Genomic DNA, 18,554 nt, shown 5'->3' on the forward strand with positions numbered 1-18,554 from the left:
TTCTAATGATTGCCTTAATTGAGCTAAGGAAACCAGGGGTTCAATTACTTTTCCACATACCCTGAACCTCAATTACTCTTGTCTGTTTAATTAATTCATCATTTTGTTTCAAAAGACATGGAATTGCTTACTATTAACATTCTTGGATTTTTAAGAAAATACCTGTTTTGATTCAAGAAGGCTATCATTGTAAAACTATGGAATTTCCATACGTGTCATTGGGGTTCACAAACTTTTTCTCGGCACTGTAAATGTTGAGAGAGTATCATGCTTTTGTGTAATTTGTTAATCAGGTTATCTTTTGCTATTATTATGACTTAGATTGAGATCTAATAACAATTTAGGTTTCAAATATGTAAAATGTGAATATGCTAAAGGGCTCACGACCTTTTCCTCAGCACTGTCGGCTTTTGGGGAAATAGTGAGGCGCACCATCAGCCTCTTTAACGCGCCTCAAAAGACTTTGCAAGAAAACGTCGCTGGAGTTGAGCAATTAATGGAAATTTGCCCTTCAACCTCATTTACTCGTTGTCTGTTTAATTAATTCATCATTTTGTTTCAAAAGACATGGAATTGGTTAATATAAACCGTCTTGGAATTTTAAAGAAAATATCTGTTTGATTCAAGAAGGCTATCATTATAAGTGTAATAAAGGATGTCGCCACGCACTGCTTGGTCTCCATCACTCTTTATTCGGGTTAACACCCGCACCCCGCTGGTCCCGACATCGGACCAGCTGCTCCTCGCGACGCGCCCCGCACGCGCTCTTCCGTCAGTCTTTCGCGCTTCTCCCGCTTCGCACACCGCTGGCCGACGGTGTGCTGAAGCTCCTGCAGCCACGTGGCTGATGGCGCGGATTCCCTCCAGCCACCCAACGTGGTCCCGCTTCTTCACTCCACCAACTGACCCGGAGCCCGTCCTGGCTCCCACCTGTATCCCCTTCACCACGTGACCCTGTCTGCTCCCTAACACCACACCCTTCTGAACCTTCCAGATCTGGCCTCCCCATCGCGCCCTGCTGGTTCCGTCCATAGGTTCTGCCCCCACTCACCTCGCTTCCGATTGGACCCGAGGTGAGCGGGGACCTTCACATACGCCCCCATACTGGCTCCGCCACCCAATACCCTGGCCCGTATGATTGGCCCAAAGGCCAGCAGCGAACCCCGCTTACGCTCGCATTACATAAGTATAGGTTTTCGCCTTTATGGCAATACAACAGGTGTTAAGATGTTAAAACACCAAACTGAAACCTTTTGCAAGGAATGTTTGTATTTTCACCACAAGAATATGTGGTTAATGCAGACATGATTCCTTGCAAAAGGTTTCAGTTTGGTGTTTTAACACCTTAACACCTGCTTAATTGCCGGAAAAGGGAAAACCTAATATATTTTGATACTGCAAAGGAGGTCCCATGATGTAAAGGCTATCATTGTAAAACTATGGAATTTCCATAATTATCATTGGGGTTCACAAACTTTTTCTCAGTACTGTAAATGTTGAGATAGTATCATGCTTTTGTGTAATTTGTTAATCAGGTTATCTTTTGCTATTATTATTACTTAGATTGAGATCTAATAAAAATTTAGGTAAAAATATGTAAAATGTGAATATGCTGAAGGGCTCACTAATTTTTCCTCAGCACTGTCGGCTTTTGGGGAAATAGTGAGGCGCACCGTCAGCCTCTTTAACGCGCCTCAAAAGACTTTGCAAGAAAACGTCGCTGGAGTTGAGCAATTAATGGGAATTGGCACTTCCAGCCGAACATTAATTATTAAGCCATTTCTAAGTTCAAAATCAATAAAATAAAATACATTGTTTGAATAAAAAAAAAATTGTTGTCAATACTCTGCTGGATAAAGGTCACTCCAATAAAAAAAACTAACAATTATTTTTATTTTTTTTTATTTTTTTTTATTTGTATTGTTACCTACGTGACTTTACCGAAAAAAAACCCTAAGAGTATGAATCCTTGCAGTCACAAAAGCTTCAAAACTAGAATCACTCCAATCAGTATTGGTAATGCGGCTTCAGGAAACGCTTAGTAGCACTAATTGCTGCTCAAGGAGGTGTCACCAGTTACTGAATGTAAAGATTCACATGCCTTTTCACACGTGGTTATCGAATGTATAATCGTTAAAGGATAAATAGTGTGGAGAAAAAGTTCGTGAACCCCTTAGGATAACCACATATTTTATAAATTTCAAACCTAAAATGGTATTCAATCTTAATCTAATAACCTTCTTGAGACGGCTTCGGAATCAGTCCGTTTTATTTCCACTTCCACAATTACACTTTACTGGCAGACAACGGAGAGAGGGCAGACTACACACCAAGTCCCCACCGCGCACGTGGCACCCAGAGCCCCCGTACGCGCGTGACTCCTGCTCTTGTCGTTCCCAAGTCTGCTCTCGATCGCTCTCTCTCTCTTAATCCCTTCGTCACGTGGTACCCCCCAGCCAATCCTCCATAGACAGCCTTGACCGTTCTCGATGGTTCCCTGTCAATCCCGGGACCACGCCTCTGATCCGGCTCCCCATTAGCTGGGGCCCCGAATGGCCAGGCCAATCACCCCTGCTAACATGCCGTGATCACGCCGATGCCATGCTCCCTGGCTCATCCCTTATTGGCTACAAAGCAGGACCGGCAAGCCAATCCCCACGTGAACCCTCTATGGCTGTTATTACATTAATATAAGTCCTTAATTAATTCATCATTTTGTTTCAAAAGACATGGAATTGGTTACTATAAACCCGCTTGGATTTTTAAGAAAATACCTGTTTTGATTCAAGAAGGCTATCATTATAAAACTATAGAATTTCCACAATTATCATTAGGGTTCACAAACTTGTTCCTGGCACTGTAGGCTTTTGGGGAAATAGCGAGGCACACCATTAGCCTCTTTCCAGTTCCTCTACAGACTTCTCAAGAAAATGTATCTGTAGTTGGGGAGCAATTAATGGAAAATGGCCCCTCCAACCGGACATAAATGACACTGATCTACATTTTTTTAGACGTCATCTGCTTGTGCTCCTCCGATGTCAGCAGTTCTCCTGCTGTATCTGTTCCACCTGATAACGGTCGCTTGTGTTGCGATCGAAACGTCGTGATTTAATTAATTTTATTTTATACCTATGTGACTTTACCGAAAGAACCAAAGAGTATGGATCCCTGCAGTCACGAAAACTTCAAATCTAGAATGAAATGTGCTGTTTATTATAGATTTTGATGTGCTGAATTCATATTTGACAATTAAAGCGGATTGGTTACTTTCCCAAGATATTTCAGTTTTCACATTTTACGTATATTGTGTAGATAGTAGAATTTTACTCACAATTTGTAAACCTATGTCTTTGTATGTGTTTATGGTTGCTTTACATGATAACATGTCAACTGTCCTGTTCATGTAACACTTTAAAATCAGCAAAAGGGTTATATAAATAAAATGTATTATGAAACAAAAGGCAAAAAACTATTATGTATATATATAAATACGTAGTTTAGTCCTTATTCAGTGTCTACTCGGCACTTCTTTGCTTGTCTCTTGTATGTGTGGTGGATTCAACTGAGTCGCAGACGTACTCTTTGGAGGCAACACATTTATTAACACCAACACAAAAGAGTAACTGCCCCTTTATCAGATAACAATATATGGTGGTGGACCATCAGGCTAACTACACTAATCACACTGGGAGTAGCTACAATGGACAGGACCCCGGCTTGGGTCCACATCCACGTGTTGGTGACTCTTCTCGGATGTAGAACGTAGAACGTAGATCTTCATGAGGACGACAGCAACGCTGAACCCCGGTCCCTCTGGAGACCCGGTTTATATCCTCAGCTTCTCAAATCCTCTAGCAGGATCTCGCCTGACACGTGACCATCCCTAGCCCCCCACCTGGGGCCCCTGTGTAGATGTTACCTGTCATTTGCCTTCCAGGGTCAACCAGAGTGCCATGGCCTACATTAACCCCATTCATGGCCGGCACCCTCACACCCCCTCCTATAGGGGACATCACTGCACGTCGAGCGTGGTGCCGCTCAGCATTCTCGATCAGCGCTCACCGAACCCCTCTAGGGCTGCTACTACACCCACATGTACAGGGTGTCCACGATAGCAATACATCGCACGTCGTGCCTCGCTAGAGCCGGCATTATCCAGTGACATTCACGATGTCGCTACATACGTGATGTCTGCGATGTAAGTACATCGCAAGCCGTGCCTCTCTAGAGCCGGCACCACACAGTGACATCCGTGATGTCACTACATATGTATTAAATGGAGCATCCCTTGACACTGTCCAGCAATAGTCTGCAAGCATTGATGGGCTCCATTTGCCCTGATAGCGTTTCTCCATTGTTGCAATCTCCTGGTGAAATCGCTTGCCAAGCTCGTTGCTCACTGCTCCACAGTTCGGTGGGAAAAAATCGGGATGAGAGTGCAAATTTTGTATCTTTAGTGACATGTTCCAACCAAGGGGGGAATCTGCTGAGGCAGGCTGTTTATAAAGATTTAGAGATGGGCGGGGCAGCTAATGCCAATGTAGGAGTGAGTAGGAGAGAGAAATTTGAGGAGCGAGTTTGGAGAGAGAAATTTGCTTGTAAATGTAAGCTCGGCGAGGGCCCGGACGACGTAGTGACAAGTCGCCATTTACTAATGACAACTAAAGGTTGGTTGTGTTAGTGAATATAGCTCAGAGAGTTGAAAATAATTGCTAACATAGGTAGGTAGGATAGGAACATCACAGCCAGTTCTGACCTAAACTGGTTAATAACGTCCTTCCAGTAATTGCTCAGTTTGTACCCATCTTCTCGGTTGTTTAGCGTACTTCCCGACATGCAACAAACTGGAAATTTGCCATGTGCGTACTTTCCAGACTGCACACCATGCAAAAATTATGAAAATACACTTTAGTTTTTTTGGGGGTGGGGGGAGCTCAATAATGCATATAGTTTTTGCACGGCAAGTGAGCTGTGACGTCAAATCTGTCACGTGACCCGCGCATGTGGAAGCGTAACGCATTGCAGTGTAGTGGTTAGCGCGCTGTGCTTCGAACCCAGCGACCCGATTTCGATTCCCGCTCACGGCCACCACCGGTGACGATTATTTTAACCGGTCCTGGGCCTTCCCTAGGTCGACTCAGCCTCAAACGAGTAACTGCTGTGGTGTGTGAACATCGCCACTGGGGAGACAAAGGCGGCCGGGCGTGGTGGATCCAAGTCCCGGGCGAAGCCAAGTCCCGGGCGAAGCCGGGTAGTACAGCTAGTGGAATAAATAAAAGGTGACCTGTGTAAATGTAAATAATCAAATAGTTAATAATGAAAGTTAATCCAAATTTGTGTTGTTATAACAATGCAATTGTTTATATTTATTTAAAGTTGTGCGTTTTTATGTGACGTCACATTTCTCAAACCCCCCCTCGTCACACATCGTCACAATGTCTGACCTCCCTCCCCCCCTAGGTGTGTGACGTCATTTATGGACGGCCCCTGAGTATGTTTGCGTGTAGCAGGAAGTGATAATGACGAAAATATCTCAAAGCGCAACACAGAGCAATTCGCATAAACAGCAATGCACAAAGCAAACACGAATAATAACATACATTAAAATACACCCAATAAATATATGCACATCTTGAAAATGGCATGCGCTGTGTGGAATTTAGATGAACAAAACACAAATAAAAGGGATCGTTTTAGCAGTGTGAAGCAGGCATAGCAAAAAAAAACTCACCGAACCCACTCTCATTTGTCTCCCATACAACAATGCTAACATGTCAACTATACACTCTTGATTTGGTACCTTAATGTTGGATCCCAGAGTGTAAAGTGCGACATTCAACTCTGGGTCAGACATGCTCTCTGCCATATCCGTGTCCTGAAAAAGTGCACCAACCATTGCGACAAAGTATTTCACATAATAACCAAAGTGTTGTGCACACACACACATTCTCCGAGCGTGCCAACACAGTGAAAGGAGGACGACTGGGGAACATCACGCTGGCTCGGATTCGGATGCAGTAGTAGCTGCTGCTGCTGCCGTGTGCGAGGCACGCAGATACGAGCCCTCCGCCTATTGTGCAGGTAGGGAAGTGCGGCGACTTGCGACTGCGGGGTTAGTGGGGGTGGAGGGAGTAAAAGCGGGAGGAGGGGGCGTTGGTGTATTGTGGGGGGCCCAAGGAGGGGAGTGTGATCGGGGGGGGGGGAGATGAGGAACGTGCATGAATGTGTTGTTGGGATAGTCGGCGGAAAGGGGTTTTTGGATTGGAGTGAGGAGGGCGTGTAGGTGGGTTGTGGGGTTTTGAAGGGGGAGCGGGGAGAAAAGGGCTCGTGTATGCATTTGTGGGGGGGCGAAGAAAGTTCGGAGAGGGGGGAGAGTGCGTGTGTGGATTGTGGGGTCCCGCGGAGACTGGGGAAAGGGAGAAGGCGGAGATGTTTTGTTTGTTGGGTTGTCAATAAGAGTGAATAGAGAGATGTGTGGATGCATTTTGGCGGGTGGAGGGGGGGGGGGTAGATTGACAGAGTGAAGAGTATTTGTGCATGGGGGGAAAAGGCCCTGGCGTGGTCCAGTCGCCTCGTCACCGCTGCTGTCGCACAGAGCCAGGGGATTGAACTGAGCTGGGCAGGTTCTTAGCGGCCCACTGCCGTGACCCAACGTCACACGCTCGCTACGTCGCGCGCAAAGAATATCATGCAAAACAACAGTGGCGTGCGTGAGCCGCATGTGATGAATAAAAAAAAAGTCAACTAACACTGCCACCAACCACTCAACGTTCGCTGACAAAGAATGAACAAAAAAACTTCAACAATAAATAGAATTTCCCTTCCCGTAGACAGGGGCAGCGCGCATAAGCCGCGTGCTTCCGTTCCTCCAGACCACAATACCGAGCACGTTTGAGCTGCTTAAAAACACGACAATTAGTGCGATAAGGACCCGACACTGTGCAAATAAATAAGGGGCAATTTACAGCCGCTGCTGCAGTGGGCAGTTCCTGCCCGCGCTGTTTGTGCGCTCTGTAGCGGAATTTCCTGGGGGTAGGTGGCGAATGTAAAAAATGTATAAACCGTGGAGTGGGGGGAGGGGGTAACCTGCACAGGTCCCGTAGGACAAACACAGCCCGCGAATACATATCAATCAGCCGCGGCCAGGCGAGGGCTTCCACTTCAAAACGGCATGAAAACGACATCTAACAATCACTGTAAACATGTGAACCGGCACTCGTCTAGTGCCGAGAGAATAATAAATATATTTCAGCTTGGAAAGAGGACTGTATATATGTATTTTAGTGCATTCTGTAACTTCTGACACCGCGAGAGCCTCTTGCAATGGCACTCGTTGTATTCATGAAATCGGCCTAACGTCCCGATGTAAGGAGGACCCTCGTGAAAATGTGTTTACACTCAGCCATGCTTCCGAGTGAATAAAGACAAGCGTGACTGCTTCTGGAGCCCAGCCCGTATCGTGACGCACATTCACACCGAACCCAATTATTCGAGACTGCGTGATTACGCTTAGGCCACGGAATGCACGGCGGGCACTCACCGTTAGACTCCGGTCGTCAGTGGACATCGTGATATGTCACGGAACGCCGTCGTGTGCTGCTCGTTATGCCTCTGTATTGTTATTATTTAACGTTGCATTTACCGCTCGAGTGGGAAGTGCAGGCAACTAGCCGAAAGACACACGCATATTGGGACGCACGGTGCGGATTGTAGTAGTAGCCACGCGATGCAACAATCTATACAGCTCCTGCAAACGAGCTGATCACATCATTCCATGCCCTCGAATGAGCTCTTCGGCATGCTCCCTCCTTTGGGTGCCACTCCATCACCAGTCTCGTCCATTGGCCATTATTCTTGCGAACAATATATCCTACCTAAGGCTGCTTACTTTTCTTTACGAATAACTCAAAACGTTCGTCAATAACACTGCCTTAAAAGGAAATTATATAAGGGACGTATCGACCAATGGCCCTACTTCAGAACACAATGCAAACGAAGTGTTTATTTTTCTTAACAGTCAACATGATGTCTCTAACTTGCATTTCCTCTCGGATCCACGTGCACTTCTGTCTCTTTGGTCTTCTCTCCCAGATCCACGTGCCCTCTGTCTGTCTCTCGGATCCATGTGCATATGTCTTCTCTATCGGATCCACGTGTACCTCTCTCGGATCCACGTGTATCTCTCTCGGATCCACGTGCCCCTCTATCGGTAATTTGCTGGAGATCGTGTTGGATTTACTCTTCCTCGAAAACGACGCGGAACAGTGAAGAAGAATCCGCACATTTTACAAGGAGCCGCCCACTGCCTTAAAAAATGGAAATTAAAAGAAAGACCAGCATGCAATTGTGGAAACACAGACCAGACGATCGACCACAAAGCAGTGAACCACTGCGAAATCTAGAAATTCAACGGATGTACTGAATCAATCAACCACACATTAACTGAAGTCATGTCCTGGCAAACTAATTTGGACATAGACGGAGAGGTTGCTTTTCATCGAGCCATACTCAAGAGAGAGTGTAATTCCGTAAAGGGCAGGGAATAATCAATTATGTAACTATTTTATTGACAACATAAACGTCTCCTTCACGTGTTTAATCCATTTAAATTGCCCATTGTCTCCTAGCCGGTTCCTAATGTTTACCAATCTGCTCAGTCTTTATCCATGTAGCATTTGTGATGTACCCAGAGATTCCTATCTCGAGTTACACCAGCGTGCGAAGAGCTGACTCAGACATTCCATTCTGATTAACCAATTTGCATCTATTGTCTGCAGAGGCGCCTGTGTTTACATTCCGGTAAATTTGTACGAACACATTGGAAAGAGTCGGTTCTCTACATACCCTTTGTCAATCCACTGCTCCACGCAGCGCGCCACTGCGGGGGTTGTTTGACCACACTTTACCGCGCTGTTCCAGTGCAAGTTGGCGAAGGTTGACCAAGGCCCTGGAGCAGTTCAGATATCACTCTAAACTAAATTATGTTGTTTTATGTTCCCAGGTAAGGCGCACTAAGCTATATAGCTCTTTTTCAGAAGCGACCTGGCGATAACAAATTATAGCGCAACGAAATGGCTTATCGTGTGGAAATGTATTAAGCAGACAAATACTTTAAATGCATGTTTATAAATGTGGAGGGGAAAACCGGTGGACCCAGAGAAAAATCCACGTGACCACGGGTAGAACATGCAAACTCAAAATATACAGCAGGCGTCAGGATCGGGATGGAACCCACGCCTTCCTGCATACCAGGAGAGATATGATAATTGTTTTTTTACCCTTCTATCTGGCAACAAAATTGACACCTTTTTACAAGGAGTCATGTTTGCATAGACCGCAATACCTACAGTCATAAATACAAACAAAAGACATAACTCTGATAATGTATGTACTGTCCTTGAAGTTGATTGGTCCACACCCAAGAGCCTAGTCTCACATGGGTTGGACCAGATGACGCCAAAAGGCGTCATCTGGTCCAACCCATGTGAGACTAGGCTCTAAGGAAAGCTGTCCTGGGTATGGACCAATCAACTTCAAGGACAGTACATACATTATCAGAGTCATGTCTTTTGTTTGTATTTATGACTGTAGGTATTGCGGTCTATGCAAACATGACTCCTTGTAAAAAGGTGTCAGTTTTGTTGCCAGATAGAAGGGTAAAAAAACAATTATCATATTTTTACTGGCAAATGAGGTTCCCATAGACCAGGAGAGATCGTTAATATTTCGGCACTCGACGTTCATGTTAGGTAGGAGTGGTCGGGAATCGAACTCAGGTTTTCCGGGATTCGTAGCGTGGTACGCTGACCACTCCGCTGCTGCTTCACCCAGACAAATGGGCTCCAAATCCGTTTTTTTAAAATATATAAAGTCGTTCTTCTATGAATGAATTGAGCTATAATAGTATTTGACACATAAATGGAACAAAGACATGCTGGGAGAATGGATAAGAGTGAAGGGGGCGGGTGGAGGGTTGTGGCCCCAGACCTTACATGAGCCTGGGTACGGCTGAAGCCACTCCCGCACTTGAGTATAATGTTCACCGGCGAAGTTGGAGAAGAAATACAACAGAAACTGCCAACAGTGGCTAATTTATTTTTGCAGTCGTCAGCTATGCCGAGCTTGCTGGGCTGCTGTTGCTGGCCCAGCTTTTAGTGATGTCACGCTCCGACATGAGTTGCCCACATTGGTGATTCGGAAACACCTTTCTCAATACGATGCAGCCGTTGGGGTGCAATGGTTAGCACGCTGGACTTGCGATTCGAAGGGCCGCCGGTTCGATTCGATCTCCCTGCATGGCAGTGAAAACAATGGGCAAGTTTATTAAATCTCCCGCGGCAATAATACATGGAGCTAGTGCACCACTCATGCAATCGGCAGGTTGCGTGTGGTGGGGTAAAGTGTGGGTAGCTCCCCCTTCTCCGCAACTCTTCCAAGACAGTTGGTATGGTCATGCACGCGTCATGAATAAATAAATAATAAGAAAGCGCACAAATCGCACAAAATCGCTATTTAAAATAATTGAAAGTTGACCGATGTGAAAAAGGAATAGTGCTTGCTCACGGCGGGGCTTACGGCGTGGTACCTGGCAATGCTTATTTTTAACGTCAACTCCACCGTTGGAGAGGCAAATCCTTCGCAAGCGCGCGAACACACACAAACCCACACACAAACCAACAGACAAATTTTGCTTTTATATATAGAAGAAGAAGATAGTTTACGTAAAAGGACCACTAGCGCCACCGCTCACCACAAAACTTTCAGTTTCATTTATTAGGTATAACCTTGTGAGCCATGCGGCTCTTGACTCGGGTGCAACAACTAAACAAAATCATGAACAAGAAATATCTTAATGTGACTACACGCAACAGAAAAATCCAGGATAAAACAACAAAGTCTTCCAGAAAAACACCGTATTTCAACGCTGTGTGTAAAAATCCCAGTGGGATGCAAGTCAAACAATAAGCACATTGGTAGTAGATGCCTTATGCTGAAGTGTCTGATGGAGTGCTTCTCAACCAATTTAGGGGGGGGGCTTTGGGTCTGGCTGATGATCTCACCCCAAATATGATGGAGTGATCACTAAGGTTATTATCGCAGATGGCGATATTTTTAAGAGCAGAATTAAGTTTGGAAGGAGTGCTGGTGAGTAATGGGACAGAGATAGGGTTTAAAAGGATACAATGATGGAGTGTAGAAGTGTCTATAAGCTGTTTCATTCGCAGGTCTAGTGGCAAATTGAGCAACATGTATGGACGAGAAGTAACGAGGGATCCTGGTGGCAGAGTTAAGTGTGGCACTAGATATGGCCGGGAGGGACAGCAGTAGGATACACAGCAGGAGAATTGCCATCTTTAAAATATCAAGGGTACACACGCGTTTAACACACAAGCGAAAACAAATAGTTGTAGGCCGAGCACGAGAAACGTCTTGCCGCACTTGTCACACATGCACGGCTTCTCGCCCGTGTGCTTGAGTTTTTAGAGATGAGCACCGCCCTCAATGTGACATCAGAGCAAGAGATCACTATTGATCATAGCATTGGAGGTGAAGCGGAAGAGGGTGGTGCGCTCATTGACGGCCTTTAGCTTCTCGCTGCACTCGAGCGGCAGCTTAAGGGTTTCCAGGTCCTTGAGCGAGCGCTGGAGGGCGGTTCCGTGCTTGCCGATCAGGTTGTTGTGCATGTGCTCATATCCTCGAGCTTGGATGACAGCGAGCAGAGCGTGGTCTGCAGTTCCGTCTTGTCGGTATGTGTGCCTGATTTCTCATCGCCCGAGTCATATGCTTGCAGCAGGCTTGTAGAGCCAGCCCTCCTTCACCACCATCACCTCTGCCATGGCGTCGTAGTCCTTCTGCCGTGGCTCTCTCGGTCTGCTCAAGCACTCCGCCACAGACTCTCCGTTTACTTCACACGAGCATGAGCGACGCGTCACTCCTCACCACCATGACCACGGCGGTCCGCATGGCTCTGGGTGCTGCTCCCTGTGACTTCGGGAGACAAAGGCGGACGGGTCTGGTGCTACCCACACACCTCCTCCTGTGCCATGCCGGCCCTCATTTATGCTGCTCGGGAACAGCACTTAATATTTTATATGGCACGGCTCTTACACGAGTCCAGTGGACTTTGCTTGCCTGAAATCGAACGACTTATTTCATTTAAAAAACGCCCAAGCCTGCTGAGAATCCAAATCACACCTGCGTGGGAGGGCTTTTTATTGTCAGTATCGAATTGCGCTGCATTACATCTCGTTTCCTTTATGCCACATTTTTCAGGAAAAGCTCAATACATATTTTAGCGAGCACATAAATCAGTAACCAAAGCTGCGTGCGATATCCTACATCTGCGGAGTGGTTTGCCTTTTGACATGATTAGTATTATTATTCTTCATAGGTCGAATGAAATTCAGTGCATCTTAGATATGAATCACACGTTTCCTCCATCCACGATTTAGAGTCTTGGCAGTAATATTTCGAAATTATTTATATTCAGAGAGAGAACGTTGGGGAATCGGTAGTGCAATGGTTAGCAAACATGGCCATCCCAGTCACAATTTTTTCCCCTGAACTGGGTTGTTCCTCTTTCTATTACTTATAGTGTAATTCCAATTGTGCATATTTCCAGGCTTGTTTGTAATTTATTTTAAAAAGTTAAGTTTTTCAGGTTTTTTTGTCAGTGTCCCTGGGTTGTTATCCGTATTCCACTGCTGGAAATGTGCACTATTTTAAAACCTTCTTTGGGTTCATAGTCACGTTGTTTTTCGTTATAAAATTCAGTGTTTCAAAAGCATTCACTTCGTCCTGCGCATATATTGCCTTGTTTCTCGTTATGTTTATCCAGCTAGAGCCAACAGCAGAGGATAGTGTTGTACAGTACCTCTCATTGATATGCTCCCTGCCTTCAATAACCCGCATTGATCAGCGCAGTGAGCTTATAGTCAAATAACTCTCACGATTCACCCAGCAGTGGGTTGACAAAAGCGCTGTAGGTGTACAAATATACGCAGGTAACATTTAACGACGAATGGTTCATAACTCATATTTATAGTCGTGTTCTACTGCTGCTGACCGGATAAGAGGAAACATTGAAAATGACCAGAACGGGAACCCTTACTGGTGACGTCGCCGCGAGTGTGATCATCATCATCGCAGCTGATGTATCACTCTCACAACCACGTCTGCGATCCAGGCTAGAGACGACAGCTGTTGCCAAGTGTCCTTTACACCAAGAAAGTTGTGAGCGATCGCTCCAGACTGGATTACGCATTCAGGAAACTTCGTTTGGTCGCGATGCTGCACAACAACGCATTGTTGCTTTTTTATACAATATTTCTCGGAGGGCGAATGGTCTCAGCTTGATCACTGACTGCGCACGTACACACACAGTTTCATCACATTCAATGTGGGTTTGCACGCGATTTGGCCAAATTCCATCTCTGACAATACATTAATAACATTCACAACAGAGTACTGCATGTGTTGGTGAAGGGGCGACCCCCTACCGTGTAAATTATATCACTGCTTATGAGAGATGCGAGGGCTGTCCCCATGTCACAATTGGCAGGGCTGTTTTGCAGGCAACAATGCAGTGTTCCATGCTTCTCAAACTCTCGCATTCTCTCGTCCAATTGCCACAGTTGTTAGCTCAATGCCTCTCATCAACTAGAAATTAACATCGTGGAGCTCGTCCAAACCAACGCTTTTCAATCAAGGGACTTGTGAACACTTACAGTACTATACAGCAGTATTCTTAACCTTTAATGCATGCCTTGCAAACGTTTGGTTCTCAATAGTAATATAATGTATACTGTTAAATACATACATTTTATGAAACAAAGTAGTTATATTTACGTGCCCGTGCTTAATTTGTATTTCGATTATTTGCCTTCTAAAAAAATCTGCCATGTCTCGTACCCCCAGAAAGGGCATCTCACACCCCCAGGGGGTGCGTGCACCCCAGGTAAAGAACCACTGCTTTAGACGAGTCTGCATGCCGTAGGAGATACGTAGAGCAAGCATTAATTTAAACGTTTACCCTAATTACGTAATGTTTATATGGTTGGGGTGAGGGGTAATGCAAATGTTGTTTTAAAATAAGTGTTATGTGTTTTTTATTTACTGACAATAATCCAGCACCAGCTGCCTTTGTTTTTCGGGGTCCAAAAGGTTGGAAACCCTTGCTCTAAATGGAGCTCACGTCGCCTGGGTCTGCAGGCGACGGGCCACCTCCTGCAGGGTCTGGGTGACCCCTGGGCGAAGTGCGAGCCACGGGGGTGGCATCAGTGACCGCATTGATCATTCTTGTCTCCGCGCAGTGACAATGGGGGCGGGAGGTAGCTCTCTCTCTCTCTCGGAAGGAAGCGCGTGCACGGCACAGAGTGCTGCGGCACTGATGTTGTCAGTCGGTCTGCTGTGACGGTTCTCCACGGCAGGTGGTGTGTGGCGGTCGCCGTCGAGAACGTGGCCACGTCAATCGTCACAGGGAGCGGGCGGGTGCGCTTTGCAATGAATAGCCTATTGCACTGAGAGCCTCTCAACCCGCGCCCCAGCTGGCATTCTTTACAACAGCAGTTATTTGTGAGCCCTGGTGGATGTGGCCCTCCACCAAGACGATGGCTATGGGCACGTGCGCGCATTCACATGATGCTGGCTGTATGTGCAGCCCTGCGACGCGTGTGGAAACTTAAACTTCTATTCCTGTCAATGTTTTACTTTTATTTTGTTTTTCTGACTTACCCCCCACCATTACGTTACCATTGCCCTCCCGGTGTTATTGAATATGAAGATGATATTTACATTTGGAAAATCGTCCATCTAGCAGTGCACCACGATGCTTGCCAGAGAAGAGTATCGGAAGATGACGATTTACAATAACTTATGAAGCAACTTCAACAGGCCTCTTCATCCACACTCAGCGTACATTTTAGTCGTCGCATATCAACCAAATGGAACATTTTTCATTTTCAGAGTTGGTAACATAGAACGAATCAAGTGGAAACAATCCCCTCAATGTTCAGAGTGATACTCTCGTATAGTAGTTATTAGTGACCAGCTTGAGATAATCAACGCACTACAGTTGAGAACCCGGTTTAATCACAGGTTGACAGAACCCCGAGTCGAACCCAGGATTCACAGAATTGCCGGCTCGGTGTCTCCGAACACAGCATTAATTACCCCCCCCCCCCACCCCCCCGTAATCCGACCGACCACCTCTTATAGGTACTGCGAGGGTAAAGACAACGAAACGCCGCGCCAGCACGACCAAAGGTGCAGACTGATGTGGGATAAATCCTCGAGATGGCTACACAAGATGAATTTACTCGGGAGAGGCGCGCGCGCAGCAAGAGCTACAAAAGTACCGACAAGCAGTCGTGTAACAGCGGGGGGGGGGGGGGGCTCCTCTCGACGCCTGGCTTTGCCAGCTTGTATGTTCCTCCTGTGCCCACGTCTCCCCCCGCGGGGGGTATTGGGGGGGAGAGGGAGCGTGAACCCAGGACCTCACGCTTGGCTTGTTCACCCCGGGGCCTTGAGCTGAGGACGTCACACAGAGAGGTCAGCTCGGTAGCTCTGACACGAGCACTGAACCCTAACCCATCTCATCTCCCCTTGTGTGTGTGTGAGAGAGAGAGAGAGCGCTGGGGGACTTCACACTGAGTGGAACCCACCCCCCTTCTCTCTAACGAAGACAACGTGCGGGGGGAGCGGCGGCGTCGTGGTTTAGCGCACTGCGCTACGAACCCGGCCTCCCGACTCCGAGCCCGGGTGACGGCTAATATCAATCGCGTCTATTATAATCTGAACCATATATGTGCCTCCCCTCAGACGAGTACCTGGTGAGGAAACAAAGACGGCCGTGTCGACTTTAATAGGTGTTTGCTTTGTTGTCCTTCCCCGATTAGCACGGTTGGCTACGTACGGTGCGAAAGAAGCCCTCAGCAGTCTGCACGATTATCGGCTAATCTTTCATTTTCCTCTCTTACAGACGTCAACGCACATACACGAACATGCACAAACACTGCCCCGAAGAGAGCGTTGTCAGGAGGAGTACAATGCTGTTAGCGAGAGCCTATTAAGGTCGGCACGGGCCACGAGAAGGGCGGTGTGGCCAGGAACCACGCCTGGCCGCGTCTTTATCTTACCACAACCTCATCGTGATCGTATTTAAGGTTGTCCGGGGCAATTTCAGAGATAGTACTACCCCCGGTTTTGCGTCGGGGATGCATTCCTGAACGGTGCGACGAAAATCGAAACGACGTAAAGTAAAGCAATTGACAGGGGAAGTTTGAGGCGAAGGCTCGAGGCGGACGATGCTGTCAACGACGCAAATCAGGTAGCGGTATTAATAACGTGACGACGTATTTGCGAAACGACGTAAATTACTGCATTACCGACTTGTCACTGATTTGTTCCGTGGACACGATTAGAGTTCAGACGGCCGGGCTCGTAGCGCAGTGCGCCAACCGCTGCGCCACCGCTCTCCCCAACAACACAGACGACGCTCGCGTGCTGCTCTTTGTGATGTTCGCGCAATGAGCCGCCCTGATTCAACCCCTAAATTAAGCCCTGTGTTTCGTTGTCTCAACATACTGTTCGCTGACTTTCACGTGTGATCTCGGTCAAATGTGCATATTCTCCATTTAGCGGTAAATAGCCTCATGAGTTTAATCCTCTCTTTGGCAATCCTCGTTTGAAATTTGAATAATCCTCGGCTATCCTTTGCGGGATTATAAAGACGCAGTGTAAGTCGTGTTGCTGCATACAAAACATAAATTATCACGGTATTGGATAAACATCCCAACGCAGCACCCTGCTGAGAAAGCTTAATTATTGATTCACTGAGGATTTCCATGGGCTTAAAATATACTTGCTTTACTACCCGGCTTCGCCCGGGACTTGTATTATTGTCTCGGATTACCGTATTTTCCCGCATATAGCCCGCATACGCATATAACCCGCAGACGCATATACCCCGCAAAAATAGTGTTTTGTGTAAAACAAATTTTAGATAGCCCGCACCTCCATATACCCCGCATGCATTCATATCTTTAACGTCGTTACCGCAGCTTAATTCCATCATATTAATACAAAGTTAACATTTGTAATACATTCCACTATCAATTGTTTACGTTAAAACATAACGTGCACAAAGAAAACAAACTAACCGGAAACGAGTGAACTTGAAACAGTAAATAAGTAACAAAAGTAAATATCCAATAAATAAGTAACACATAACTGGTAGATAAGTAAGTAAGTGTACTGTTAGGCTTACCAGCATTCGACCTCATCATATTACAGCTACTGGACCGGTAGTTACCCCTGTACAGTTTTAGCACTGCTAGATTGCGCACTGCGCAGACAATAGCGGCACTACGGTGACGCCATTGCCTCCTGGCAACAAAGCCACTGGAAGTTTGAAACAAAGCTCATGGTCGCGACTGTATAGTGCTCAGCTAATAGCAGCGGCCTAAGGGACTCAGCAATTATGATTCCGCGTCTGGTAGACGCTTATTAAGGCCCTTCCCATTGTGCAATCCATAGCCTCAAGGTGAAACTTTCGCACCCCCCTACAGCCACTGAAAGTATTACGGTAAACAAAGTGCGCCCACTTCAAAGATTGTCTTTTCATTGTACAAACAATTCAAATAATTTTATACGTGATATCATGTGCACTTTTAGTGTGAGTGGTTTATTCAGCAGTGCTTTAGTCAAAGGTAAGTGTTGCATAGTGGATAGTACTACCATGAAAAGATTAAACGAGTTATGACATGTCACGCGTGTAAACTATTTTTGGGATAGGCCGCACCTCCATATACCCCGCAGGGTCTTGTTTTGTTTGTAAAAAGTGGTATACCCCGCGGGTTCTATGCAGGAAAATACGGTAATACACGGCCTACGCTGAGTGTGGGGGGGGGGGGGATGACGTCGGCAGGCACACTGCGTGACGCTGCCGCGTGCGGGTAACATCACAGATGTGACGTCACCGCTCACTTGCTGTGCAAAATATATCCATTATTGCGCCCCCCCCCCCCCCCAAGAAAAATACAAACGTATATTTTTATACTTTTTGCATTGTGTACAGTCTGGATGCTACCCACATGCCAAATTTCAAGTTTTTTGCATGTTGGGAAGTATGCTAAACATTTCGAACAGACACACATTCACAAATTTCCATTTTATATACAAAGATCCATCCGCGTTTTAACTCGCTGATGGAGGCCTTCCTCCCCAAACCGTGTCGGTCAAGGCCGTCCGTTTGACGATACTTTAACGCACTGGTCAATACGGGTTTGTGAAGGATATGTATTGACCAAGACAGGACCGGTTTCATAGCGCAGTGATGACTCAGTGCGCTACAGCTCCACAAATTATCCTATCGTTATTATCACTATTATTGTTGACTGCATTGTCACTATACTCCCGGCGGTTCTAATTATGAGAATAACACCACTGCTATTATACTTTAAATAGTGAATGGGGTGGTGTGATTGGGTTCTCGCACACGCACACACACGTCATGCACGCAAACATAAACACAAATCAATATACGATTTGCCAAA

The sequence above is a fragment of the Lethenteron reissneri genome, chromosome 21 (assembly GCF_015708825.2).
Source record: "Lethenteron reissneri isolate LAM-NWPU_2019-01 chromosome 21, ASM1570882v1, whole genome shotgun sequence".
NCBI classification, from domain to species: domain Eukaryota; kingdom Metazoa; phylum Chordata; class Hyperoartia; order Petromyzontiformes; family Petromyzontidae; genus Lethenteron; species Lethenteron reissneri.